Source organism: Schistocerca serialis, chromosome 5 (genome assembly GCF_023864345.2).
Source record: "Schistocerca serialis cubense isolate TAMUIC-IGC-003099 chromosome 5, iqSchSeri2.2, whole genome shotgun sequence".
NCBI classification, from domain to species: domain Eukaryota; kingdom Metazoa; phylum Arthropoda; class Insecta; order Orthoptera; family Acrididae; genus Schistocerca; species Schistocerca serialis.
In genome coordinates, this window is record NC_064642.1 from 412162290 (window position 1) to 412180656 (window position 18367).

The following is an 18367-nucleotide window of genomic DNA, read 5'->3' on the forward strand; positions in this document are numbered from 1 at the left end:
CTATTGATATTAAAGCTTTCCATAAACTGGATAAAGGCACACTATCATAGGCTTTTTCTATATCTATGAATACTAAATGTATAGGTTGCGCCCGAACCATTTTTTTTTCAATAATTTGTTGTAGGCAAAAGATATGATCAATTGTTGATCTTCCAGCTCTAAAACCTGCTTGTTCTTCAGCCTCCTTTTCTTTGTATTGTATTGTATTGTAAATTACAATAATAATTCTAATTAGACCCAAATTTCTTACACACCTGCTCTTCGGCTGTCTTCAACTCGTTTACATGTAATTCGTGCCTAAATAATAATCGCGTTAAATGTATTGTTTTATCGCATGCTATATTCGTTTGTTTACGAGTATGATCCGTTCCGTTCATAGTTTGACGATATGCAGCCTCTTTGCCTTACGTATGATGTTATTTTATCGCATGCTATATTCGTTTGTTCACGAGTATGATCCGTTCCGTTCATAGATTGCCGATATGCAGCCTCTTTGCCTTACGTTTGATGTCATTTGTCAAAGCCGACGGGTGGAATTGGTCACTAGAATTTATCCCAGAATTATGTAAAAATACTGAGAACAATTCAGGTGCGAGAAACACTGAGGAGAAAAGAAATTTTAAGTAACGTAGTGCTTGGCTTCTGCTGTTGTCTGACCTCATCGGATTACGAAGAAGATGGCGGTTTTCGTAAGTACATAAATAAACTGTTTACAATTTACAAACGGAGCCTTGAAATGTAATTTTAGTAAAAAGTGCCGATGCGATATACCTTTCATTGCAGTGGTGTTGCTATTCATAGAAGGTAGACGTAGTTAGTGCTTGCATTAGTACATATTTGTGAACATTCTTTGGCATAGCAAGTATTAAGAATTGATTTAAGTCTCTGGTTTTGTTTTGTACAAACGACAAGAAAATTTGCCACAGAGTATGCCATTGTGGAAAACATTATTTTGCTGTCATCATAAACGGGCAGCAGTGATCATAACTTTCGCTCAAATATATATTCAAGAATAGGAGACCCTACTCTTGATTTATGTGTTTAGATTGAACACGAAAGTGAATTTATTAGTTATCCCCGAAGTAACAGACGGTCCCGAATGAAGTAATGAAGATTTCAGAGCTAAATAAAAAAGTGACGATTCTCTATAAGAAAGGGTTGATTTAATGAGGCTTAGATAATGGAGCAGGGATAGACAAAACCCATTGTCGTCAGATATAGGACATTCGCAGTCCGGTATAGCGTACCGAGTTCTTTAATTAAACATTCGTCGAATCTGTCGTATATCAGAGCTGATGCTCCATGTGATAGTATCTAGATTTTCAGTCAACAATGTGCCACACGTGAAGTGCCTTTTTGAAAATACGGGCAGATGAAGGCTACCTGTTCACTTGGATGCAGCATTTGTAAGATATCGTGTATGAAGCTTATTCTTTTTTGGCGTTTACAAAGTTTAAGCTTATAACACGTTCTAGGATCATGCAACAGATGAAAAGTTAGGGTATTGGACAAATTCCATACCTATATCCTATTCTTACAGTCTTGAGGGACCTGTCCTCTTTTCCAGTTATTCACAACTATTCGTAGAATATTAGCTAGCAAAAGGGCTAATTTTGTAGCATATACGCTAAAAGACACATTCCACATCGCCATGTACTTAGAAGATATCGCACTCTCCCATCTTCTCTTATGGTGCAATGATATCCCTGCTCTGTTTTAGAAGGAAAGCTTTCCCCCAACAGCATCTGCACTATAACTTCACTTATCTCCTAGAGTAGTGGCACTTTGTCCTCCATTCTGTAGCCACTACTTGGATGAGTGGATGAATGAAGTCACATGATTCCTGTTCCTTTTCCTCTCTTTTCCCTCACGTACGCATAGCTAAACTCTGCAGCGTAATTTCATCTTATCAAAGCATATTGATTTATTTCATGCTCAGGCACTAGTTAAGAATGTCGATAGGATGTCCACCCATAGTTCTTTGTGGTTATCTTTGAATATGTGTGTGGCGAAAACCCACATCGTGTGTCCTGCTACCATCTTTATAGCTCACTAAATAACTGCAGCTTTGCAAATTAATGCTTCTAGATATTAGCCTGATTTTACATGCTGCACAAAGGGACATTGATATCCACGAAATATTCCCAGAGAGAGACAGAGAGAGAGAGAGAGAGAGAGAGAGAGAGAGGAAGGGTATAGAACTACTGCGCCAAATTTACGAGTTACTGAGTAATTTCCCAAGGGTCCGATGCTCGGTGTGTCGCCTGTTTTATAGGGACACGAAGAGCCTTGCTAAGCATAGCTGACTGAGTGGAAACACAGCTCCCCGCCTCTGCGATCTGTCATTCAGATTGTTAGTTTATTCGAGCTTTAAGATTTCACTGAGTCACGAGTACACAAAATTAAATGTTGTGCATAATTTGCGCATTTTCAACAGAACTTCACGATCGTGATCGAATCATTCCGGGGATAGAACTTCATATCAACTGGAGTGAGCGAATAGCCTAATTTACATCTCTAATAGATAACTGTCCTTGGTGATCTAGCGGATAGAGCACTAGACTTCAGCTCTGGTGGTTTTGGGTTAGACCCCGGATAGGGACGGGTAATTTTCTTCATCCCAGTCCCTCGAAGACAGCCCCAGGTCCGCTTAGCCTGTTATCAAATGAGTTCTAGGTGTCATTCCTAGGGACAAAAGGCAACCAAACCGCTTGGCTCGCCACCCGCCCCCTCTTAGTGATACAGCGAAAAAAGGCTGTACTCTAGCAACAGTCTGGCAAACAGCCGGGTCATGGGGCTGTGCCGCAAAATCATACCTTTTTACCTTAGTAGTTGACTAATTTGAGTGAAACAGCAAAATGTGATTTCAAATTGAGTGCGTGCTTCTTTAACCTATTGAAGCTATGTTGTGCTACATTTCGAAGAATAAACTCAGTAAAGTGAAATTCAATTTATAGATTTTTCTACTTTCAGATTTTAAGAACGATCTAGTATTGTATTTACTATGGAATATCAATTGTGCTCGTAATTGTTCAGGACACAAGCAAGCTTGTTAGGCGGAATCCACACGTAAGTGGCGTGGCGAGGACATGGCGCTGTTTGGAGTCACTCCTGTGTTAACAAATGAAGTAATGCACACAATAGTGGCGTCACGTTCCTTCGTCCACTCCACGTTCACAGTCACGAATGGCGCACCGGCATGGTGGAGGCCTTCAGATGGCTCGATGTTGCTTTCATTAGGGGTCCAACGTGGATGGAGGAACTGAACGTGATAATAATAGCTACCATTAAGAGCGTTCGTAAGTTTCAGAGCTAAATACATAAAACTGCTCTATATGACAAAATCAGTACTTATAAGAAACAGTTCGTTTCAGTGCTGGTCTTAAGAGAAGCACGTGAACAATCGCCTTGGAATATTGTAGCAAAAGAAAATTTACGCGTCAACAGGATACAGTGAATACATAGAACTACCTAATTTGGGCTACTTTTAAACCAAATGTTGTGCATGAAGAGCCATTGCTCTCGCCGTATGTAACAGTGTGGTGTGGATTCACAAGCACCTTTATTCTCGGTCCGTTCTTCTTCGAAGAGAATACACCCAGAGGGCCTGTCAGCTCTACCGTGACCTCTTCCTACAACATGTGATTCCTGCTTTGGAACAGCACAAATGGTTCAAATGACTCTAAACACTATGGGACTTAACACCTGAGGTCATCAGTCCCCTAGACTTAGAACTACTTAAACCTAACTAACCTAAAGACAACACACACATCCATGTCCGAGGCAGGATTCGAACCTGGGACCGTTGTGGTCGCGCGGTTTCTGACTGAATCGCCTAGAACTGCTTGGCCACAGCGGCCGGCTGGAACAGCACAACAGTGTGGAAACCAATATTTTCATGCAAGATGGGACAACACCTCATATCGCTGGCCATTGAAAGATACGCTTAATGAAACCTCCAGTAAACATGTTATCTCCATGACCTGCAAGATCTCTTGATTTGAAACCGTGTGACTTTTGGCTCCGGGGCTATCTAAAAGACAGCGTTTACCAGCGACACGTTCTGTCTCTACCTGATATGAAAGCCAGTATACGAGAACACGTTGCTCAGATTCCACCGGAACTGCTGCGAGCAACAGCTGACCACGTCGTTTTATGGATGCAGCATCTCGTTGACGAGTCCAGTGCTCATATTTGAACGAATGCGCAACCGGAGGTTACTAATAAAATCATCATTATGCCTTTCTAACTCGTTTGACGTTTCCTGACCACGTCTTTTTCCAAGTCCATTAAATATAGAAACTTTTCTATACGTCTTATTTGCACTCACAGCGACAGATTTGCACCTGGTGGCCAAAATTAGAACTAATTTATTTCCCAGTTTCAATCGGTTTCGCATTAACGCTTTAGACTATCTACCAAGCTTCGCTGCCAAACCATAATTATTGCCCACACTGGACCTTTGTCATAGCTACACTTTAGGTGAGCCATACCTAAGAGAGCGCAGTTAAGGAATAACCGGAAATATCTGGGTTATTATCAACAGCAAAACAAAATCATTTTAGATTTATATTTATTAACACAAAATCTACATGTTCAGAAAACTACAACAAGAGAGAGGTAATACTTCTATCGAAGTTTTCCAAAATACAAAAGAAGGGAAACGCGTACTCTTTCGTTCACCTGCGCTTTAAGAGTACTCAAAACATGCCCAAAGGGTACGCATTTAGCAAATGTCACAAATGAAAGCAGTCCTACATTTTAGAGACACAGTGCGGTTTCTGGGCCTAATTTTTGGCTCCAGGTTGTCATGGCTGCCACACCTACGTGACTTGAAAGCCAGAACCCTGAAGGCACTGAACATCCTCAAGTGCCTCAGCCACTGGTCTTGGGGCGCGGACAGGGCGCGTCTCCTACAGTTTTATGGAGCTTTTGTGCGTTCACGGCTGGACTATGGGTGCACAGTATATGGGTCAGCGAGGCCATCTTATTTGCGGCTCCTTGACGCTGTTCACCATGCTGGGATCCGACTGGCCACGGGTGCTTATCGGACCAGTCCCGTACCCAGCCTCTGTGCTGAGTCTGGCGAACCGCCACTTACCATCCGGCGGTAGCTCCTGCTGGTGCGCCAGGCTTGTAAGTTTCTTGCAGCTCCCAGATCGCCTGCTCACCATCTTGTTGCCCATCCACCTCTGTACCGCCTTTTTTCCCGTCGTCCCCGGGCTACGTTGCCGTTTGGGATCCGTGCGCAACGTGTACTAGAGTCCCTCGGTGTGGAGTCTGTACAACCCCAAATCCAAGGTTTTAACCGCCTGCCACCCTGGTTACTGAAGAGGCCCGGAGTGTTTTTAGATTTATTGCAGTACAAGAGAGATTGCACTCCTGCCACCGTTTTTAATGCAGCATTTTCTGCCATTTTATCTGAGCACCACGACTATACGGATGGGTCGAAACAAGGGGATTCTGTTGGTTGCTCAGTTGTTTTTCCATATCGTGTCCTCAAGGTCCGACTGCCTCAGACTTTCACTGTCTTTGATGCAGAATTGTTTGCGATCTTGCGGGCACTGGACCACATGAGACATTCTTCCTCTCCTAAATTTCTTATCAGTTCCGATTCACTCAGTGCCCTTCACTCATTGCAACGTTAGTATCCGGCAGACAAAATTGTCCAGACCATCCAGGATGCCCTCCTCCGACTACAGCGACTGGGGAAGGTTGTGGCTTTCTGCTGGGTTCCGGGGCATGTTGGCATTGCTGGGAATGAAAGGGCAGATCTCGCAGCCAAGGAGGCGTGTCTCGCCCCACAAGTATCTCAGTGTGCTATCCCCTTGCACACACTCACCTCGCTGTTGAGCTCACGGGTCATGTGCCGGTGGGAGGATGAGTGGCTGGAAGTGACTGACAATAAGCTCCGTATAGTCAAGCCCACAACGCGTGTGTGGTGTACTTCCTTTCAGCCCCATCGACGGGACGAGGTTCTCCTCACTCGGCTTCGAATAGGCCACAGCCCTACGACACACGGCTTCCTGCTCCGGCGAGAGGACCCTCCAATGTGTGGTGCTTGCGGCGTCCAGGTCACTGTGCGCCACGTTTTATTGGATTGCGTTTTATTTTCTGACCAGCGGGTCGCGGCTGACTTGCCAGCGGACCTGCCATCTCTTTTAGGCAACACTCGGACAAATGTGGTTAAAGTTTTAAAGTTCTGTGCCCTGTCAAATGTTTTTACAAAGATTTTAGGGAGAGGATTTTAATTTGCTCACTGTGTGACAAGCTCGCCCATATTTTATGTAAGTGGCCAGCCAATAACAATTTCCTCTGACATTCTTGTTGCTATGTTTCCCCTTTCCTTAGGTTTTACTTTCTTATATAGCATTTTCCTTCTTTTCCTGCTTTCTTTGAGTGTGTGCTTTAGTTTTCTTAGGTCTGTCCACATTCGTTCCTTTTAATGTGTGTCAGGGCGCTGATGACCTCGATGTTGAGCGCCCATAAGCCCCAACACACCACCACCACCACCAGTATCACCCACAAATAATGAGCACTCTTCATGCCACCACCTCTCACACTTAATGCACTGGATCCAGTCCTCTGGAGACGCCAAAATCTATGTTCACTACTCATAGCTTTCAGTCGTTTCCTTAAAGCACGCTCCTTCGTACCAAGAGCAGCCGCAACTTTTGTTTGTTTTCTCTATTTCTGTTCTGGCCTCATTGAAGAGCTCTTCATTTTAGGTGAGCTTCCTGTCCGATTTTCGTACTTAATCTGAAGTCATTCAGAAACAATCTTATCCATGGACTCCACAACGCACTCAAGGGGCACAAGTTTGCAGTTGTGGCCTAAAGAGAGATCAAGCGAGGTGGCGCACTGGTTAGCACATTGGACTCGCATTCGGGAGGACGACGGTTCAAACACGCTTCCGGCCATCCCGATTTAGGTTTTCCGTGTTTTGCTAAATCGCTTCAGGCAAATGCCGGGATGGTTCCTTTGAAAGGGCACGGCAAATTTCCTTTCCTATTCTTCCCTATCCGATGGGGCCGATGACCTCGCTGTTTGCTCCCCTCCAACCAAATAAACAAATCTAAAGAGAACGCACGCACTCTTTGGGTCATTATTTGCGCGCTCTTCGGTACAGAAACAATGATTCCAAGCGAAGTCAACTGATAGCAGCGCACGTCACATTGGCAAAACATGTGGTTGCATTACGGTAGACTGCAAGCCAGCCTTTCAAATTGCAGTCAAGAATTAAAGGCTATTGCTCGTGTATTCTGTGTCTAACTTATGCAACAAAGTACCAGAATTACGTCAAGAAAGCGGAAAAACAATTTTTACCGTTTCACTTCGGAAACATAGGATTTCTTCATACAACCTCTACGAGGCCATTCTAATAGCACTCTGAACACAACTTTGCCACTGGCGAGCTAATCAGTTTGGTCAACTGTAAGGAACACAGGCGGCGTTGTCTTTGGGACTGCGCACTTTTTGGTACATTTACTGTAATTGTAACCATCCGGTATCATTTCGGGAACATGCCCGTCAGCTAATGCTGGTCGCTACTGTGAACGCCAGCGCCAGTTTTCCGTTTTCCACAGGACGAGGGATTTTCTCGATCCTGGAGACAAAGGGCGAGTTTTCACTTAATCCCACTAAATTGTTGTGATCCTGCCCGATGCAGCAGTTTTCAAAGTCGAGAAATTTCAACAGTATGGGTGCTGTTTCCTAATACCCTTTGGGAACAAACTTCTGAAAATGACGGCAGGCAGCAGTACCTTTGGCACTACTGTGAGCGGTAACAAGAAACGGTCAGTCGAAGTGCCTACATTCTGTTCTGAAGGCTGATTGGCCTAAGGCCTGGAGTGATTTGGAGCTGGTGTCGAGGAATCGGTCGGCAGTTCTCATGAGGAACAGAAGCCAAGTTCTGAGCATTCTGCCGTGGACAAAGTGTTACGGTGAGTATTTCGGAAGTCGGCAGTTAGTGATCAGCAAAGTTGTTTTCTGGTGTAGAACTTCAGAAAGTATACAGAAATTCGTTCCCATGTGCAGGCGTGGGAACCGGCTTAGCCAGCTACCAGTTTTCGAAGGTGAGTGTTGGTGTTTAGTGGGCGTATACGGACTCTGTAGGAAGAGGCCGCCTAGCAGGGCGTGGAGCAACTAGCTAGCTGTAGGGTTTGTTTAATGAATGAAGCGGTATTGGTGGATGTTATTATAATATAATAAATTCTGTTTTGCTACAATGAGTTCTTACGTGTGGCATTATCCACTTTTACTTTAGAATGTGATCCTGTATGGTTTGTAGAGGAGGTGGTAGAAACCGGATGGTGTCAGAGTTGTGACTGACTGTGGTATTCGTTGCCCAATGCAGTGGTCGGATTTGGACACTGATTAGCAGTATAGAAGGAGTGACTATTTTAACAGCGTCTCGCGGGTCAAATCGACACAGAAATTACTATTTAGTTTGACAGAACGACGACATGCTGAAAAGTAATGCCTCAGACATTTTACATGAAAATTCTTAAAGGTTTTTAAATAAAACGAACGTTATTATCGTTCTACATGTTTATTCTTCGCGTGTACATATTTGCAGCCCTCTACCGCTAGAGAGCTTAGACTCGTAACTTGTAACATGGTGGTGTGTAACGCAACTATGTCCGTGCGTGAGAAACAGTGTGCCGTAATCGAGCTTCGAATTCTAAGAGTCCGTCCACACATGGAGCACCCTCTCCTCATGCATGACAAAGCCAGACCACATACGAGCGATGTGACATCTGCAACAATCCGATTCCTTGTGCTTACTGTCATCAGTCATTTCCACACAGACCGAGATGGCCCCATGCGATTTTGATCTGTTTCCGAAACTTGAAGAACAAATTCGAAGAAAAAATGGCTCTGAGCACTATGGGACTTAACATCTGAGGTAATCAGTCCCCTAGAACTTTGAACTACTTAAACCTAACTAACCTAAGGACATCACACACATCCATGCCCGAAGCAGGATTCGAACCTGCGACCGTAGCGGTCGCGCGGTTCCAGACTGAAACGCCTAGCACCGCTCGGCCACACCGGCCGGCAACAAATTCGAAGACTTCACTTTGATAATGACGGAGCGGTACAAGCACAATTGAGGTTATGGCTCGGTCAACAGAGTCAAACATTCTATAGTGACGGTGTCAACAAATTGGTCTCTCGTCGGGAGAAATGTTTTCGTCGCCAGAGTGGCCTCGTTGAGAAATAAATATGTAGACACGAGAAGTAAGGATGTATAATGTTAATAACGTTTGTTTTGTTTAAAAAACTTTAAGACTTTCCACATAAAAATTCGGAGGCATTACTTTTCTGCACGACCTAGTATATGTGTAGCAGTGCATAGAAATAATCCCGGCCCGCCAGCAAACGTTTCGGAATAAATTTATGGAGCAATAAGATACGTGATTTGCCTCGCGCACCGCACGGCGCGTGGTCTCTCTCCGCGGCCGCGAGTGGGTTTTTACTGGACGCTACGACGGCTCTGTGAACAGGAGGAGAGGGGGCGTTTCATTATGTCTGCAGAACCTGTCGTCATACGTCCTGCAATAACACTGTGCAACTAACAAATAATTTGAATGACGACATGAGCTTTGGAAGGGTTGCAACCGAATGGCTTGTTTTTAGTTACGAATTCTCGTGTTGGCATAACAAAGGCATATTCTACACGTTTTCGTCCCTTTGACAATTTGCTGTTGAATATTCAACGCTCGTTGGTAAACTGATTCCCTCAGAGCGGTTTCATTGCGTTTGTACGTAGGTGAAACGTCTCATCTGTCACAAAATACTTGATAGCGAAACTGATTCTGGCGAATTTAGGTGCTCTTGTTGCAGTGTTCGTCCAAAATGTGTTTTCTGAAATGCTAATCTATCACTGTACTATTAAGATTCATCTATATCTACTATTACAGACAAACTCGGTATGCCTGCGAATCCTAACAATGCATGTAAGAAACCTTTCTAGTTCGCTACGACATTTACCGAATGTGGTGGCGTTTTTTTCCCCATATTTATGTAACGCTCAAATAACCGACATAGCTGGGCAGGTACTAAAGAGTATAGAGACGGTCATATATTTCTTCTCATTTTACATTTCCTCTGAATACTGTTCTTCACTTTGAATAGCACAATACGGAAACACTTCTGAGACATGTTGTAAATATTGTGAGGCACCGAGCGAGGTGGTGCAGTGGTTAGCACACTGGACTCGCATTCGGGAGGACGACGGTTCAATCCCGTCTCCGGCCATCCTGATTTAGGTTTTCCGTGATTTCCCTAAATCGCTTCAGGCAAATGCCGGGATGGTTCCTTTGAAGGGGCACGGCCGATTTCCTTCCCCATCCTTCCCTCACCCGAGCTTGCGCTCCGTCTCTAATGGCCTCGTTGTCGACGGGACGTTAAACACTAATCTCCTCCTTATTGTGAGACAGATCGCAATACATATTCAGCTCTCACACTACGTCAAATATGCCATATGTCTTTCCGTTTTTTAGCTGTAGTTGATGCACTCAATATGTCCTTCGCTGCTGAACACTTACGAGGTGAAGTGCATCATTATTTCGGTCCAAGATGAGTACTTGACACTATTCGCAGCACGACCGCCTCGCTCCTCCTGGAAGCGGCACAGAATATTTTCTGCCCACGTCTTTCTGCGCACGGCAGTCCTGTGTGGACTATGCCTTAGAAGCTAAAAATATTCACAGATGAGAGCTTTTCAATCAGTAAGTAGTCCAGTACCTAAGTTTGTCGAACTCAACAAGTTGTTATTTGTTGGAGACGGAGCTGACAAGCAGGTAACAAAGCAAAGTTTCTCAGACTTTAGCGCAATGCGCAAGGATTTCCAATAAAATGAGGCATCTTACGAACTACCTTGACATATAATCAAGGTAATGTGTCAGTATTATATCGAGGCACATATTGATGAGCATAGTTGCATGAATGAAATTTTCTCTCTACAGCGGAGTGTGCGCTGATATGAAATTCTGGTTGATTAAAATTGTGTGCCGGTCCGAGACTCGAACTCGGGGCGTTTGCCTTCCGCGGGCGTGTGCTCTACCGACTGCGCTGCCAAAACATGATTCACAACACATCCTCACAGCTTTACTTCCGCCATTACCTCATCTCCTACGTTCCAAACTTCACAGAAACTCTCCTGCGAAACTTGCAGGACTAGCAGTCCTGGAAGAAACATACTGCGGATAGCCGGCCAATGTGGCCGAGCGGTTCTAGGCGCTTCAGTCTGCAACCGTGCGACCGCTACGATCGCAGGTTCGAATCCTGCCTCGGGCATGGATGTGTGTGATGTCCTTAGCTTAGTTTGGTTTAAGTAGTTCTAAGTTCTAGGGGACTGATGACCTCAGAAGTTGAGTTCCATAGTGCTCAGAGCCATTTGAACCATACTGCGGATACACTGCTTAGCCACAGCCTAGAGGATGTTTCCAGAATCAGATTTTCACTCTGCACTGGTGGAAGTAAAGCTGTAAGGATGGGTCATGAGTCGCGCTTGGGTAGCTCAGAGACAGAGCACTTGCACGCGAAAGGCGTAGGTCCCGGGTTCGAGTCTTGAGTTTTAATGTGCCACGAAGTTTCAGCATATTACAGTCTAATTCAGTAGTCTGGTTGGAGGTACCACAGGAGACACGAAAAACAATAAAGTATAGGGAGCTGACTCTGATAGTGAGCTACATAAATCGAGAACAGTGTCCGATTTCCGGTAGGGGACTCAGCCGACGATGACTTGGGCGTCCGTGACAAAACGGTTTAAGGAGGGAGTCGGTGCGTTCGCGACTGCATGTGCGCTGTGTGGTGTGCGGGTGTGTGTGCACTTGTCATTAAGGCTGCGCGCTTTTTGTGACCGTCGGCGTTGAAGCCGCGGCTGACTCAGAGCTACAAGTGTCCGCTGACGCGACCTTCTGCCTGTGCGCGCCGGCCGCGGGGACGCCGCCCCGCCTTCTGGACCTCGCAGGTGACTGCTGGAGGGGATACACGTGTCCCCCGTCGGGCACTCCGGCAGCCCCCAAGCGCAATTTTTGTAAGGGCAGTCTCGTGCCGGTCGCTATTGTGAACGCCAATGTCAGTTTTCTGGCATTCTGGGGATTCGTCCTAGAGTTAATTAATCGGTCGTCCCTGTATGGTCGTCTGGGGTGACTGCGATGTTTCCAAGAGCGAGTGATTTTCCCAGGATGGCCTGTGAAATGGAGACATTTTACCGCTGCAAAGTCTTCCGTGACGGAATCGATGGATACAAACTTTTCGGCTAACCTTCCGCGCCAAATTCAGGTAAAATACCAAGCTGTCGATGAGTGCTTGCATCATCGACGTCAGGGGCTAAATCTCATTCTTACGAAACTGGCGAGGCTCACACTTTTATGCCAAGAGGACTATACCTGAGTGGCTAGTTACGTCATGATGACGTCATGAATACTGAGGCTGTTCCTTCTACAATCTTAGACTATCACTCTCCAGTGTCGTTCGCTGCGTCACCACTAATAGCGTAACGATCTGAAGGCTTCCTCTGTGATCTTTATTTACGAAGCGCAGACTTCCATGCACTGCTAAGTGCGCAGTCGTAGTATCTATTGAATTTTTTATCATATAGTCTAATTATCATCGCTTCCTTAATCGCAGAGCCCCAATAGTTCGATTGGTGAGTCAGAATCCTCGCCTGTTCGAACGAAATCTTGTGTATATTCATTAGACTGTGACTTGTAACGTAAGGTAACGTTGATGTCCAATGCACCTGGCAGTAGCCCGTATACTCTGACCCACGTAAGTGCTCTTCACTTACATGGAATATTATAAATCCCTGACACTCTCACACCGAGATTAACTTTAATAGGTCGGGACATTTTTTCACTTTTCCTGCGTGACCGGAAGTCTAGGCTGGTTCCTTGTCTGTTTAGAACTATCTGTCTTATTCTTTGTCACACCGTAGATTGAAAGTCATGCGCTGTGTCTTCCGTCCTTGTCAGGTGGAACGGCATCGCGTCTCGGTTTCGTGGACATAGCTGACCGAGTGTCACGAACTGAATACCCGTTCCTTCCAAACACCGTCCTCGGATGAAGAGGAGGTCCTTTCTAGAGCTACCTCTACGTCTACATATTCCCTAAGCCGCCATAAGGGCCGTGGCGGAGAGTACTTCACCCGTCCACTCGCAAATATGCCTCCCTATGAGGCCTATTTCTCGTATTTTATCTTTGTGGTCCTTGCGTAAAATGTATGTTGGCGACAGCAGTTTCCTTGTGTAGTCAGCTTCAAATGCCGCTTCTATAAATTTTCTCAATAGAGTTCCTCGAAAAGAACGTCGCCTTCCCTCAGAGGATTCCCATTTGAGTTCCCGAAGCACCTCTGCAACACTTCCATGTTGTTCGAATCTACTAGTAACAAGTCTGGCAGCGCGCCTTTGCATTGCTTCGATGTCTTCCGACATGGTGTTGATTCCAAACACTCTAGTAGTACTCAAGAAAGGGTCGCGTTAGTGTAGTATATGCAATCTCCTTTACAGGCGAACCACACTTTCCTAAAATTCCCCAACAAACCGTTGTTGACCATTTGTCTTCCCTACCACAGTTCTCGCATGCAATACACTACTAATGCTGCATCCGAATATAACGATTTTTTTCCGGTCATCTGCATTAACTTACATTTTTCTACATTTAGAGCCAGCTGCCATTCATCACATCAACTAGAAATTTTGTCTAAGTCACGTTGTACCTTTCTGCAGTCACTCGACTTCCACACATTCCCGTACACCGCAGCATCATGTGCAAACGAATGCAGACTGCTGCCCACCCTGTCCTTCAGATCATTTATGTATATGGAAAATAACAGCTGTCCTATCACACTTCCCTGGGACACGCCTGACGATACCCTGGTCCCTGATGATAAACACTCGCCGTCGAGAACAACATACTGGGTTCTTTACGTTAAGAAGTCTTTGAGTAACTCATGTACCGGGAACCTATTTCATAGGCTCGTACCTTTGTCAAAAGTCTGCAGTGGAGCACCGTGTCAAATACTTTCCGGAAATCTAGAAATATGGAACCTACCTGTTTCCCTTCGTCTCTAATTTGCAGTATATCATGTGAGATAGGTCATGTTGAGTTTCGCACAGTGATGCTTTCTAGCTCCATGCTGATTCATGGACAGAGGCTTTTGTGCCCCAAGGAAATTTATTGTACTCGAACCTAGAAAATGTTCAAGAATTCTGCTGCAAACCGAAGAAGTTAAGGATACTAGTAACCAGTCTGGCACGGTGTTGCGATTGTCTGAGATGCTTATTTTGCTATCCAGTGATAGGATCTGAGAGTCTTTTGAAAATGCTCGTAGATGCATTTCTACAGAGATATCATTAGTAGTGTTGAAGTAATGACGATCTCAACACTGTCTCGCGGGTCAAAGCGAGGCTGGCGACCCTTCTTTACACAGATAGTGTATGTTTAATACTATAGATAATTAATCCGAGACCTGCCATCAAACGTATCCGGGTAAACCTGCACGCAACACCTTGCATAATTTGTCTCAGGCGCCGCACAGCGCTAAGAGTGCGTGATGTTTGCTCCACGACACAGCTACCGAACCTCAGCGAATGGAGGAATAGGAACGTTTCAGGCACTTTTAACACGGCTTGAGTTTGAGCCAAGTATGTTCACGTTAATACAGGGTAATTCGGAAGTAACGGATCACACGTCTATTCGGTAAAGCGTTTAGCGAGAGTGCATTTTTGACAGGTTTCGCGTGCAACATTTACCAAATGCATCGTATTCCAGTGTTATAAAATGCTGGTTTTTTCAAAGTTACTGACTGAACCTTTAAAGTGTTTACTACCAAGGTTGCAATGGAGCAACGAATTTGGTGCGTACGCTTTGTAGCCGACAAGGAGCAGCAGATACACAGCTGTAAGCATCTGGATTGTGAAAATTATGCACCATCGCAGATTATTCCACTTTGAGGCAAGTGGCACTTTGCGGCAGGTCTAGAGTCATCATCCTATGGATCGTCACCAGACCACAAAATCATTGTCAAAAACATGAAACAGAAACTACACTACTGGCCATTAAAATTGATACACCACGAAGATGACGTGCTACAGACGCCAAATTTTACCGACAGGAAGAAGATGCTGTGATATGCAAATGATTAGCTTTACAGAGCATTCACACTAGGTTGGCGCCGGTGGCGACACCTCCAACGTGCTGACATGAGGAAAGATTCCAACCGATTTCTCATACACAAACAGCAATTGACCGGTGTTGCCTGTTGAAACGTTGTTGTGATGCCTCGTGTAAGGAGGAGAAATGCGTGCCATCACGTTTCCGACTTTGATAAAGTTCGGATTGTAGCCTATCGCGATTGCTGCTCGCGTTGGTCGAGATCCGATGACTGTTAGCAGAATATGGAATCGGTGGGTTCAGGAGGGTAATACGGAACGTCGTGCTGGATCCTAACGGCCTCGTATCACTAGCAGACGATATGACAGGCATCTTATCCGCATGGCTGTAACGGATCGTGCAGCCACGTCTCGTTCCCTGAGTCAACAGATGGGGACGTTTGCAAGACAACAACCATCTGCACGAACCGTTTGACGACGTTTGCAGCAGGATGGACTATCAGCTCGGAGACCGTGGCTGCGGTTACCCTTGACGCTGCATCACAGACAGGAGCGCCTGCAATGGTGTACTCAACAACGAACCTGGGTGCACGAGTGGCAAAACGTCATTTTTTCGGATGAATCCAGGTTCTGTTTACAGCATCATGATGGTCGCATCCGTGTTTGGCGACATCGCGGTGAACGCATATTGGAAGCATGTATTCGTCATCGCCATACTGGCGTATCACCCGGCGTGATGGTATGGGGTGCCATTGGTTACACGTCTCGGTCACCTCTTGTTCGCATTGATGGCACTTAACAGTGGACGTTATATTTCAGATGTGTTACGACCCGTGGCTCTACCCTTCATTCGATCGCTGCGAAACCCTACATTTCAGCAGGGTAATGCACGACCGCATGTTGCAGGTCCTGTACGGGCCATTCTGGATACAGAAAATGTTCGACTGCTGCCCTGGCCAGCACATTCTCCAGATCTCTCACCAATTGCAAACGTCTGGTCAATGGCGGCCGAGCAACTGGCTCGCCGCGATACGCCAGTCACTACTCTTGATGAACTGTGGTATCGTGTTGACGCTGCATGGGCAACTGTACCTGTACACGCCATCCAAGCTGTGTTTGACGCAATGCCCAGGCGTATCAAGGCCGTTATTACGGCCAGAGGTGGTTGTTCTGGGTACTGATTTCTCAGGATCTATGCACCCAAATTGCGTGAAAATGTAATCACGTGTCAGTTCTAGTATAATATATTTGTCCAATGAATACCCGTTTATCATCTGCATTTCTTCATGGCGCAACAATTTTAATGGCCAGTAGTGTATATCATACGACATTCGTCCACAGATTGAATGAAGATGATCCTGATCGCTTACCAAATTGGAAGAAGACCCGCAGTTACGCATAATGTTTTGGTGATTGATGAAGTCAAATTTCATCTGACCAGTAGTGTAAAAAGGCTTAATAGTGTTTACTGATATTATTCGAAACTAAATCTGATAACTGCATAGGACGACAGTAGCCCAAGCGTCACTTTCTGAGGATGTTTTAGTTGCAGGATACCATAAGGCTCTTCTTCTCTGGAGAGACGTCAATGTTAAGAAGTACCTGAAGCTCATTAGACGCACTGTGTACTCTTTGCTGCAGCAGAGACCACTTTGATCGGTTGTGGTCGCAGGAGGATGGAACTCCCTCTCATTTTAACACCTACTACAGCAATTCCTTGTTCTACGGCGTGCTGGCAGTTTTTGGTCTCCCTGGCACGGAGTATGCAGTACGCTGCCAGTTGCATCGAAGGCTTTGCTCAAACACGCAAATATATCTGCTTTGGTGAATCTGGCCCATACTGAAATCATATAAGGCGATGAACTTCTTGCACGTTTTTGTTGTGGAGTATAGGCATACTCAGCTAAGCCATTGATCCAAAGTAATCCTGTTAGTCGGAATTTCAGAAGCTCGACCTGTTTTAAGAAACCAACAATTTATAGCATTGCAACATGATATATCTGCTACAAGTTACAAGTAAAAGCTGTCATAAAATGCACATCCGCTAGATCAGTAATTTCCAACCAGGGGCAAATTACCCCCTTAGGGGGTAAAACGAAACTAGATGATTCGATTCTGTTTCAACAACGACACTAAGCTGTTTTCGAAAGGTTATTAGTATTATCACAATTTTGTAAGAGTCTGGTATTGATTGTATAAGCATCAATAATTACTTTTTCTCAGTTAGTAGCCTTAATGCGGTGCACGTTACAGGTTCTTCACGTAGTCCACCCACTACACACGCATGTTGTAGTTTGTCCCGTACATCGCTGATAATAAAAGTGAGGCATACACGTAAAAAGTGGTAAACACCTTAAGTTGTCCAACTTCTGCCAGTTGAGAAGTAAGGAGTGCAGCACAGCAATTAAGTGGTTTACGAACAGTGAGTATAATGCACACACCTGAACTTGTTTGATTTTAAATGGCGTTGCAGAGTGCAGGTCAAGCAAGTGCCACAATGGAGAGGAGTAATGCAGGGGAAGCATGTTTTGTAACAAGTGTGTACCCTTACTGTGGGTAGTTAGATTTCTTTTCTGAGAAGGAGTTGTGGTTAGCACTTGCAATTCGCCACGATTTCCTTCGTCATTCATTCTAACACACACACACACACACACACACACACACACACAATCATTCATCTTTCATCATTTTAAAAATAAAAGTGTTCCAAGAAAAGTCTTTCATTCTACAGTTAAGTTTGGTGCTATAGTTGGTGATAATGTGGGGGAGCGGGGTGGCAACAGATGGAAGAGGGTGGAGGGCGGGGGTACTAGCCAATGTCTGATTGCACTCTGGAGTAATGGATCCAAAAATGGTTGCGAATCACTGTGCTAGAGGTCATGACGATCCAATCTGTGGTGTACTACTTATGGGGAACCCGGTAGATGGGAGCTGCATAGGATAATTCGCTAGACAATCTATTGGGCGAGTTGAAGCGGAGGTGAGGTGACGCAATGCTTAGCACGCTGGACTCGCATTCGGGAGGAAGATGGTTCAGAACCGCGTTCGACCATCCTCATTTAGGTTTTCCATGATATCCCTAAATCGCTCTAGGCAAACGTCTGGATGTTCGTTTTTAAAGGACACGGCCGATTTCCTTCACAATCTTTAAAAAAATCCATGCTCGTGCTCCGTCTCCAATGACCTCGTTGTCCACGGGACATTAAATCCTATTCTTCCTTCCTTCCTTTCTTGAAGCAGAC

At 45.2% G+C, this 18367-nt stretch overlaps 1 protein-coding gene and 1 non-coding gene across 2 annotated transcripts in view; one reads left to right on the forward strand and one right to left on the reverse strand.

The window, feature by feature from the left end:
- The window catches only part of LOC126481974 (forkhead box protein F2-like), a 258865-nt gene that overhangs the window by 67765 nt on the left and 172733 nt on the right, over positions 1-18367 (reverse strand). The gene's annotated exons all lie outside the window — the stretch shown is intronic.
- On the forward strand, positions 10191-10263 carry Trnaa-cgc (transfer RNA alanine (anticodon CGC)). The gene has a single exon. It is a non-coding gene; the product is annotated as a tRNA-Ala (tRNA).